This window comes from Oncorhynchus keta, unplaced genomic scaffold, assembly GCF_023373465.1.
Source record: "Oncorhynchus keta strain PuntledgeMale-10-30-2019 unplaced genomic scaffold, Oket_V2 Un_contig_9317_pilon_pilon, whole genome shotgun sequence".
NCBI lineage: Eukaryota > Metazoa > Chordata > Actinopteri > Salmoniformes > Salmonidae > Oncorhynchus > Oncorhynchus keta.
Genome location: NW_026290480.1, coordinates 1 through 9,451, shown reverse-complemented (window position 1 = coordinate 9,451; position 9,451 = coordinate 1). Strand labels below are relative to the sequence as shown.

At 46.8% G+C, this 9,451-nt stretch overlaps 1 long non-coding RNA gene across 1 annotated transcript; it reads right to left on the bottom strand.

The window, feature by feature from the left end:
- Positions 1–72: 72 nt before the first annotated feature.
- On the bottom strand, positions 73–1,659 carry LOC127927074 (uncharacterized). Its single transcript, XR_008126074.1, has 3 exons — positions 1,083–1,659; positions 743–905; positions 73–254 (listed from the first exon to the last, which is right to left on the bottom strand). It is a non-coding gene; the product is annotated as an uncharacterized LOC127927074 (long non-coding RNA).
- Between the last annotated feature and the right edge of the window lie 7,792 nt (positions 1,660–9,451).

The following is a 9,451-nucleotide window of genomic DNA, read 5'->3' as shown; positions in this document are numbered from 1 at the left end:
TTCAAACAACTACTCCAGATTGAGCCATTCATTTGACAGATTTTATGCACATCTGTATTTGTGTAAAGGTCAGGGATTAGGGGAGGGTGTGTAACCTACATGTATTAGTGCTGTCCCTGGCCAGCCATTTTCCCTTTCGGGCAGTTTGTGGTCCATATGATGCTGACTATGTCCCCGTTCTTCACAGCCAGGTCGTTCTTATGTCCTTTAGACTCCTACCATCACTGTAGCATGGTATATAGCCTCCTTCTGACCTGTTATCCACACACACACACACACACACACACAACACAAATATACTCCTCAGCAGCCCATACTGTATTTACTGTAGAGAAGCGTGATCAATGTAATGTAAGTCTGTTAATCCATTAACGGCATAAACTGCTAGTGGGGCTGCTACTGTTGAGTATTACCTTGTGTATTAATCTGTGTATAACAGAGCGTATTAGTGTAGTGTGCAGTGTATGTAGTGTGTATACTAGCAACACTGATATTTCTTTGATAAGTCCCATCGCTGGTTTTCAGATTTGAGATCCAAAATCATTCATTTATGTCATTGGGAGACTTGCTCAAAAATTCAAGTTAACCCTGTAAATCTCAAGTCAAAATAAATCTCTCTGTGATAGAAGTTATTACCATGTTAATACCATGTTAACATGTCGACATCCTGAGGAATTAAATCACACTGGTTTCTACTGCCGAAAATACTATTTCACCCTCCTCTCCTCTTAGGGTTACTTACCTTAAACGCCTTCATCTCATTTTCCTTCTTCTCTCTCCTCTTTCTGCTCTTTCCTCTCTCTCTCTTTCTGCTCTTTCTTCTCCTTCTTGTTCATTTGTTTCTCATCTGGGGTTTCCGAGGCAGTCTTCTTCAAGAACAAGTCAGTCTTGGGTGTTTCTTCTGTCTGTAAACAATTGGAAGATGAAGGACATGTCTGTCCAGATCTTTACTGGGTCATTAGATTTACACAGGATAGATGCAGAGAAGTACCTGAGCGATAGATCAGGCTTACTGTGTGTAATACAGACCTTGGTCAAATACTGAGCTATCAACTAATCAAACGACCCAGAATATTCCTTACCGGAAGCTGAGTCTCAGCATATGTGGTCTGTGAAAGATGAAAGGAAGAGAAATAGTTAGAAAACATGATGACATCTGAGCCTATAATTTCTGTTCATTTGTTTTATTGGCTGCGGTTATGGCTAGATAAGATCCAATCATGAGTGAGAAAGCAATGTCAGTCTTATAGGGTGATAGGAGAAAAGATTAAAGGAGTAAGATGTCTCCGCTCAGACATAAAAACACATTAGCCTCACTGCCTGGACTACATTACATTACATACAGTACACACACACACACACACACACACAGACACATCTGACCTCAACTCTCATACCCACAGCTGGAAAGTGTCTTATGGTGAACAGCATCTAATGTTCTTTCTGATGCAACATGGCGCTGACAGAGATGGTCGCTCGCGTTCTTAGGACACTATGCAGTATTTAATTTTGTATGTATTATTTCTTACATGGTTACCTCATCAACTTACCAACATTACGATCAGGAATATGACTTGCCCGAAGCAGATCCTCTATTTGGACCACAACCCAGGACAATGGATCAGATCCCAGTAGGCGACCCAAAACAACGGTGCCGCACAAGGGCAGACGGAGCGGCTTCTGGTCAGGCAACCGTGAGACGGGCACATCGCTCACTGTCCCTGAGTATACTACTCTCCATTGTGCAGTCTCTGGACAACAAGGTAGACGAAATTCGAGCAAGGGTTGCCTTCCAGAGAGACATCAGAGATTGTAACATTCTCTGTTTAATGGAAACATGGCTCACTCAGGATACGTTATCAGAGTTGGCACAGCCACCTGGTTTCTTCACGCATCGTGCCGAAAGAAACAAACATCTCTCTGGTAAGAAGAAGGGCGGGGGTGTATGCCTTATGATTAACGCAGTTGTGGTGTGATCACAACAACATACAGGAACTCAAGTCCTTTTGTTCACCTGATCAATCAAATGCCGACTGCATTATCTACCAAGAGGAATTCTCTTCGATTATAATCCACAGCCATGTATATCCCCCAAGCAGACACCTCCGACGGCCCTGAAAGAACTTCATTGGACTCTTATGTAAACTGGAAACCACATATCCTGAGGGTGCATTTATTGTAGCTGGGGATTTAACTAAGGCAAATCTGAAAACAAGGCTCCCTAGATTTTATCAGCATATCGAATGTGCGACCCGGGCTGGCAGCATTCTGGATCATTGTGATACTCTAACTTCCGCGACGTTACGAATGCCCTCTTCCTCACCCTCCTTTCGGCAAATCTGACCACAATGCCATTTTATTGCTCCCAACCTATAGATAGAAACTAAAAACACCCGTTCTCAGGTTTGTTCAACACTGATCCGACCAAACTGATTCTCACGCTTCAAGATTGCTTCGATCACTATGGACTGGGATATGTTCCGGATGGCCTCAGAAAACAACATTGATGTATACGTCTGATCTCGGTGGGCGAGTTTATTAGCAAGTCCATCGGTGATGTTGTAGCCCACTGCGATTATTAAAACCTTCCCCAACCAGAAACCGTGGATTGATGGCAGCAATCGCGCGAAACTGAAAGCGAACCACTGCTTTTAATCATGGCAAGGTGACCAGAAACATGACCGAATTCAAACAGTGTAGCTATTCCCTCCAAAAGGCAATCAAACAAGCTAAGCGTCAGTATAGAGACAGAAGTAGAGTCGCAATCCAACAGTATGTGGCAGGGTCTACAGACAATCACAGATTACAAAAAAGAAACCTAGCTCCGTCATGGACATCATTCTTTCTCCCAGACAAACTAAACAACTTCTTTGCTCGCTTTGAGGACAATACAGTGCCACTGACACAGCCCGCTACCAAAACCTGTGGGCTCTCCTTCACCGCAGCCAACGTGAGTAAAATGTTTATACGTGTTAACCCTCGCAAGGCTGCCGGCCCAGACTGCATCCCTAGCCATGTCCTCAGAGCATGCGCAGACCAGCTGGCTGGTGTGTTTATGGACATATTCAATCAATCCCTATCCCAGTCTGCTGTTCCCACATGCTTCAAGAGGGCCACCATTGTTCCTGTTCCCAAGAAAGCTAAGGTAACGGAGCTAAACGACTATCGCCCCGCAGCACTCACTTCCGTCATCATGAAGTGCTTTGAGAGTCGAAGGATCATATCACCTCCACCCTACCTGACACCCTAGACACACTCCAACTTGCTTACCGCCCTAACGGGCCTCAACACCACCCTGTGCAACTGGGTCCTGGACTTTGATGGGCCGCCCCCAGGTGGTGAGGGTAGGAAACAACATCTCCACTCCGCTGATCCTCAACACTGGGACCCCACAAGGGTGCGTTCTCAGCCCTCCCCTGTACTCCCTGTTCACCCATGACTGAGTGGCCATGCACGCCTCCAGCTCAATCATCAAGTTCGCAGACGCACACCACAGTGATAAGCTTGATTACCAACAATGACGAGACGGCCTACAGGGAGGAGGTGAGGGCCCTCGAACTGTGGTGTCAGGAAAATAACCTCACACTCAACGTCAACAAAACAAACGAGATGATCGTGGACTACAGGAAACAGCAGAGCGAGCACCTCCCTATCCACATCGACGGAACAGTAGTGGAGAGGGTAGTAAGTTTTAAGTTCCTCGGCGTACACATCACGGACAAACTGAAATGGTCCATCCACACAGACAGCGTGGTGAAGAAGGCGCAACAGCGCCTCTTCAACCTCAGGAGGCTGACGTAAATATGGCTCGTCACCAAAAACACTCAAACTTTTACAGATGCACAATCGAGAGCATCCTGTCGGGCTGTATCACCGCCTGGTACGGCAATTGCTCCATCCACAACCGTAAGGCTCTCCAGAGGGTAAGTGAGGTCTGCACAACGCATCACCGGGGGGTAAACTACCTGTCCTCCAGGACACCTACACCACCCGATGTCACAGGAAGGCCAAAAGATAATCAAGGACATCATCCACCTCGAGCCATTGCCTGATCACCCTTGCTATCATCCAGAAGGAGAGGTCAGTACAGGTGCATCAAAGCTGGGACCAAGAGACTGAAAAACAGCTTCTATCTAAAGGCCATCAGACTGTTGAGTGGCATGCTGCCAACATACTGACCCAAATCTCTAGCCACTTTAATAATAAAAAATTGGATGTAATAAATGTATCACTAGTCACTTTAAACAATGCCACATTATATAATGTTTACATACTTTACATTACTCATCTCATATGTACAGTGCCTTGCGAAAGTATTCGGCCCCCTTGAACTTTGCGACCTTTGCCACATTTTCAGGCTTCAAACAAAGATATAAAACTGTATTTTTGTTGTGAAGAATCAACAACAGGTGGGACACAATCATGAAGTGGAACGACATTTATTGGATATTTCAAACTTTTTAACAAATCAAAAACAGAAAAATTGGGCGTGCAAAATTATTCAGCCCCTTTACTTTCAGTGCAGCAAACTCTCTCCAGAAGTTCAGTGAGGATCTCTGAATGATCCAATGTTGACCTAAATGACTAATGATGATAAATACAATCCACCTGTGTGTAATCAAGTCTCCGTATAAATGCACCTGCACTGTGATAGTCTCAGAGGTCCGTTAAAAGCGCAGAGAGCATCATGAAGAACAAGGAACACACCAGGCAGGTCCGAGATACTGTTGTGAAGAAGTTTAAAGCCGGATTTGGATACAAAAAGATTTCCCAAGCTTTAAACATCCCAAGGAGCACTGTGCAAGCGATAATATTGAAATGGAAGGAGTATCAGACCACTGCAAATCTACCAAGACCTGGCCGTCCCTCTAAACTTTCAGCTCATACAAGGAGAAGACTGATCAGAGATGCAGCCAAGAGGCCCATGATCACTCTGGATGAACTGCAGAGATCTACAGCTGAGGTGGGAGACTCTGTCCATAGGACAACAATCAGTCGTATATTGCACAAATCTGGCCTTTATGGAAGAGTGGCAAGAAGAAAGCCATTTCTTAAAGATATCCATAAAAATTGTTGTTTAAAGTTTGCCACAAGCCACCTGGGAGACACACCAAACATGTGGAAGAAGGTGCTCTGGTCAGATGAAACCAAAATTGAACTTTTTGGCAACAATGCAAACTTTATGTTTGGCGTAAAAGCAACACAGCTCATCACCCTGAACACACCATCCCCACTGTCAAACATGGTGGTGGCAGCATCATGGTTTGGGCCTGCTTTTCTTCAGCAGGGACAGGGAAGATGGTTAAAATTGATGGGAAGATGGATGGAGCCAAATACAGGACCATTCTGGAAGAAAACCTGATGGAGTCTGCAAAAGACCTGAGACTGGGACGGAGATTTGTCTTCCAACAAGACAATGATCCAAAACATAAAGCAAAATCTACAATGGAATGGTTCAAAAATAAACATATCCAGGTGTTAGAATGGCCAAGTCAAAGTCCAGACCTGAATCCAATCGAGAATCTGTGGAAAGAACTGAAAACTGCTGTTCACAAATGCTCTCCATCCAACCTCACTGAGCTCGAGCTGTTTTGCAAGGAGGAATGGGAAAAAATGTCAGTCTCTCGATGTGCAAAACTGATAGACATACCCCAAGCGACTTACAGCTGTAATCGCAGCAAAAGGTGGCGCTACAAAGTATTAACTTAAGGGGCTGAATAATTTTGCACGCCCAATTTTTCAGTTTTTGATTTGTTAAAAATGTTTGAAATATCCAATAAATGTCGTTCCACTTCATGATTGTGTCCCACTTGTTGTTGATTCTTCACAAAAAATACAGTTTTATATCTTTATGTTTGAAGCCTGAAATGTGGCAAAAGGTCGCAAAGTTCAAGGGGGCCGAATACTTTCGCAAGGCACTGTATATATGTATCGAGTAGTAGAACTTACTGTAAGGTGCCTGTGTCTTACTCTCGCTGTTCCTTTCTTTTTTCTTGGTGAGTTGACCCTTGACCTTCTGCTTGGCTGAGGGCATGTCCTCATAGGCATTGCCACAGCTCTCATTGGTGCCGTCTTCTGCCTGGGCTCTGGAGAGTTGGGGGTGGGAGAACGGTCAGTCAGTGACAAAACATGACAGAGCACTATTCTAGTGGAGAACAAGAGCTGGATATGTTCTGAGGACTAGGTACTTTGGAGAGAGTAAGAGATTGTCTGCATTTAGTGGGGCCAACTCCAGGGTCACCGCGATTCTCCGTACACCTCCACTTAGACACCTCTAATTCCACTAAGACTGCAGGCTGGAACTCCGGGGCTTCCATTCCAGAACATCTGATCCTACATCCTCAAACTCAGGAATGTTGAGAGCAGAATCAGCTGAAGGAACAGGAATCTCCCACAGCTGTGAGGGAGAAACAGATAGTTACTCAACAAGAACAACCACACACTGGATAACAATACACTATCTTTCCGTATTTAGCTGTGTGTCTGGGAATGTGAGATATGCTTGTTATGTGTAATGTGTTTTCGTTTCTGTGGTTTGTGAAACACAATGCTGTGGAGCTCTTTAGAAACAGAAACATGTCCAGTATGAGGAGAGCTAGCAGAATGGACCAGGTAGTCAGGGCTCCACACTGGAGGGAGTTGGGGAGTTTCTCTGCGGGATCCTCGGTGGAGGCGCTTTCTCGGGGAGGAGGGGCACCACAACAGGTCTGATAGAGGTCCCTTGCACCTCTTCTCTGCCATTCCTCCAACATAGGAGACGCCTGCCCTAAAGAGAGAGGAGGGAGGAGGGAGAGAAAGAGAGTGAGAAGTTCAATACTAAGTAAGCTAAAGCAGTGAAACCTACAGTGTAGGTTATAGTGTAACGCTGTGAAGCGAAAGACTTCAGTTAACACCTATGGCCTCTCTAAAAGGCTTGTTAAAGTTGAAGACAATGACAGCAGCACCTAATCATGGCAGACACTGCTAGTTCTCTACACCACAGTGACAGTGATAGTTTAAATACCTTCTACTCCTCCCTACTCTTCTCTCTCTTCCTCCTCTACTCCACTGTTGTAGTTTTTGTTACATATAGAGACAGATATGACACTATTGAGCAAAGATAGGTATACATTAGGCCACAAACAGAAAGCGGACAGGAAACCAAAGATTAAACAGACATAAGTGTAATGGCCGAAGCCATACGTGCTTTACTGTGCATATGGGCTTAGGGCAAAGGAGGAGGAGGTGACCTTTAAATACATGATCTATTATGGAAGGAGCAGGACATCATTATAAAGATTAGATAGAGAGGGTAAAGGCCATAAGTGCTTAGGGTAAGATAGATAGATATACATTAATTTTAGGACATGAGAGGGTCCTGCCACCATTGTAATCTAATCAAGAGCGGATACAGGCGTTATTAGGCATGAACATGGAAGAAGCCTGGACTGAAAGATATGGTGACCGATGACTTGAGGGAAGTAGCTTCATTAACATATGGAATGGACTCATACTGTGTGTGGATAAAGACAGAGCCAGTGTTTCTGGGAAAGGGTGTGTTCCGACGGACCATCTAGGCTTCTGATATGTTTGTATTAAAAGCCTATATTGAATTCACAAGTTCTTGTAAGTGCTATATTTAAATGATTCTCCACACGACCTACATTCCCCACTCCTGTTCTCTCCTCTTCTCTCGCCCTACATTCCCCCTCTCGTTCTCTTTCCTACTCCGCCCCACATTCCCCACTCCTGTTCTCCTCCTCCTACCCGCCCCTACATTCCCACTCCTGTTCTCCTCTCTACTCCGCCCACATTCCCCACTCCTGTTCTCCTCTCTCTACCCGCCCCTACATTCCCCACTCCTGTTCTCTCCTCTCCGCCCCTACATTCCCCCACTCCTGTTCTCCTTCTCCACCCTACTATTCCCTCCTCACGTTTCTCTCTTCCTCTACTCCGCCCTACATTCCCCACTCCTGGTTCTCCTCCGCCCCTACATTCCCCACTCCTGTTCTCTCCGCCCCTACATTCCCCACTCCTGTTCTCCCTCCTCTTCTCCGCCCCTACATTCCCCTACTCCTGTTCTCCCTCCCTCTACTCCGCCCTACATTCCCCACTCCTGTTCTCCCTCCTCCATCCGCCCCTACATTCCCCACTCGCTCTGTTCTCCTCCCTACATTCCCCCACTCCTGTTCTCCTCCTCTACTCCACCCTACATTCCCCACTCCTGTTCTCCTCCTCACTCCACCCTACATTTCCCACTCCTGTTCTCTTCTCCAGCCCTACATTCCCACCCTGCTCCCTCCTCCTCTCCGCCCCTACATTCCCCACTCCTGTTCTCCTCCTCTACTCCGCCCCTACATTCCCCACTCCTGTTCTCCGCCCTACATTCCCCACTCCTGTTCTCCTCCTCTACTCTGCCTACATTCCCCACCCTATTCTCCTCCTCGCCCTACATTCCACCACTCCTGTTCTCCCTTCTCCGCCCTACATTCCCCTCTCACGTCCTCCCTCCTCTACCCGCCCTACATTCCCCACTCCTGTTCTCCTCCTCTACTCCGCCCCTACATTCCCCACTCCTGTTCTCCGCCCCTACATTCCCCACTCCCATTCTCCTCCTCGCCCTACATTCCACCACTCCTGTTCTCCTCTTCTCCGCCCCTACATTCTCCCTCTCACGTCCTCCTCCTCTCTACCCGCCCCTACATTCCCCACTCCTGTTCTCTCCTCTACTCCGCCTACATTCCCCACTCCTGTTCTCCGCCCCTACATTCCCCCACTCCTATTCTCCTCCTCGCTCCTACATTCCACCCACTCCTGTTCTCCTCTTCTCCGCCCCTACATTCCCCCTCTCACGTCCTCCTCCTCTACTACCCGCCCTACATTCCCCCACTCCTCTATCTCTGCCTACATTCCCCCACTCTATTCTCCTCCTCTACTCTGCCTACATTCCCCCACTCCTATTCTTTCTCTCCTCTCTCCGCCCTACATTCCCCCACTCCTATTCTGTTCTCCTCCGCCCTACATTCCCCCCTCTCACGTTCTCTCTCCTACATTCCCTCATCAGTTCTCCCCCTCTCATTCCCCTCTCTACGTTCTTTCCTACTCACCTCTCTCTCTCTCTTATCTCTCTCTCTTCTCTCTACTCTCTCTCTCTCTCTCTCTCTCTCTCTCTCTCTCTCTCTCTCTCTCTCCTCAGGACAGAGTTGTTTCTGGCTCTGAGAGGTATTTTTACTTGCTGCTTTTAGTGTCTGCAGCTTTGCAACAACACCCATTGTCTTACCCGGGTGTAAGGGATGAGCTGCACTCCTGTGTACTTCATGTTCAGAGTACAAAGCAGGGGTGAGACAGAAGATGGAAAGAGAGGGGAGAAGAAGAGAGCGAACGAGGGGTCTCAGGGAGAGAGATGCAGAGAGAGACACTTACTAATGTCAATACCTTTGACTAGGGCCGGTATCAGGGTGGAGGGGCGCCG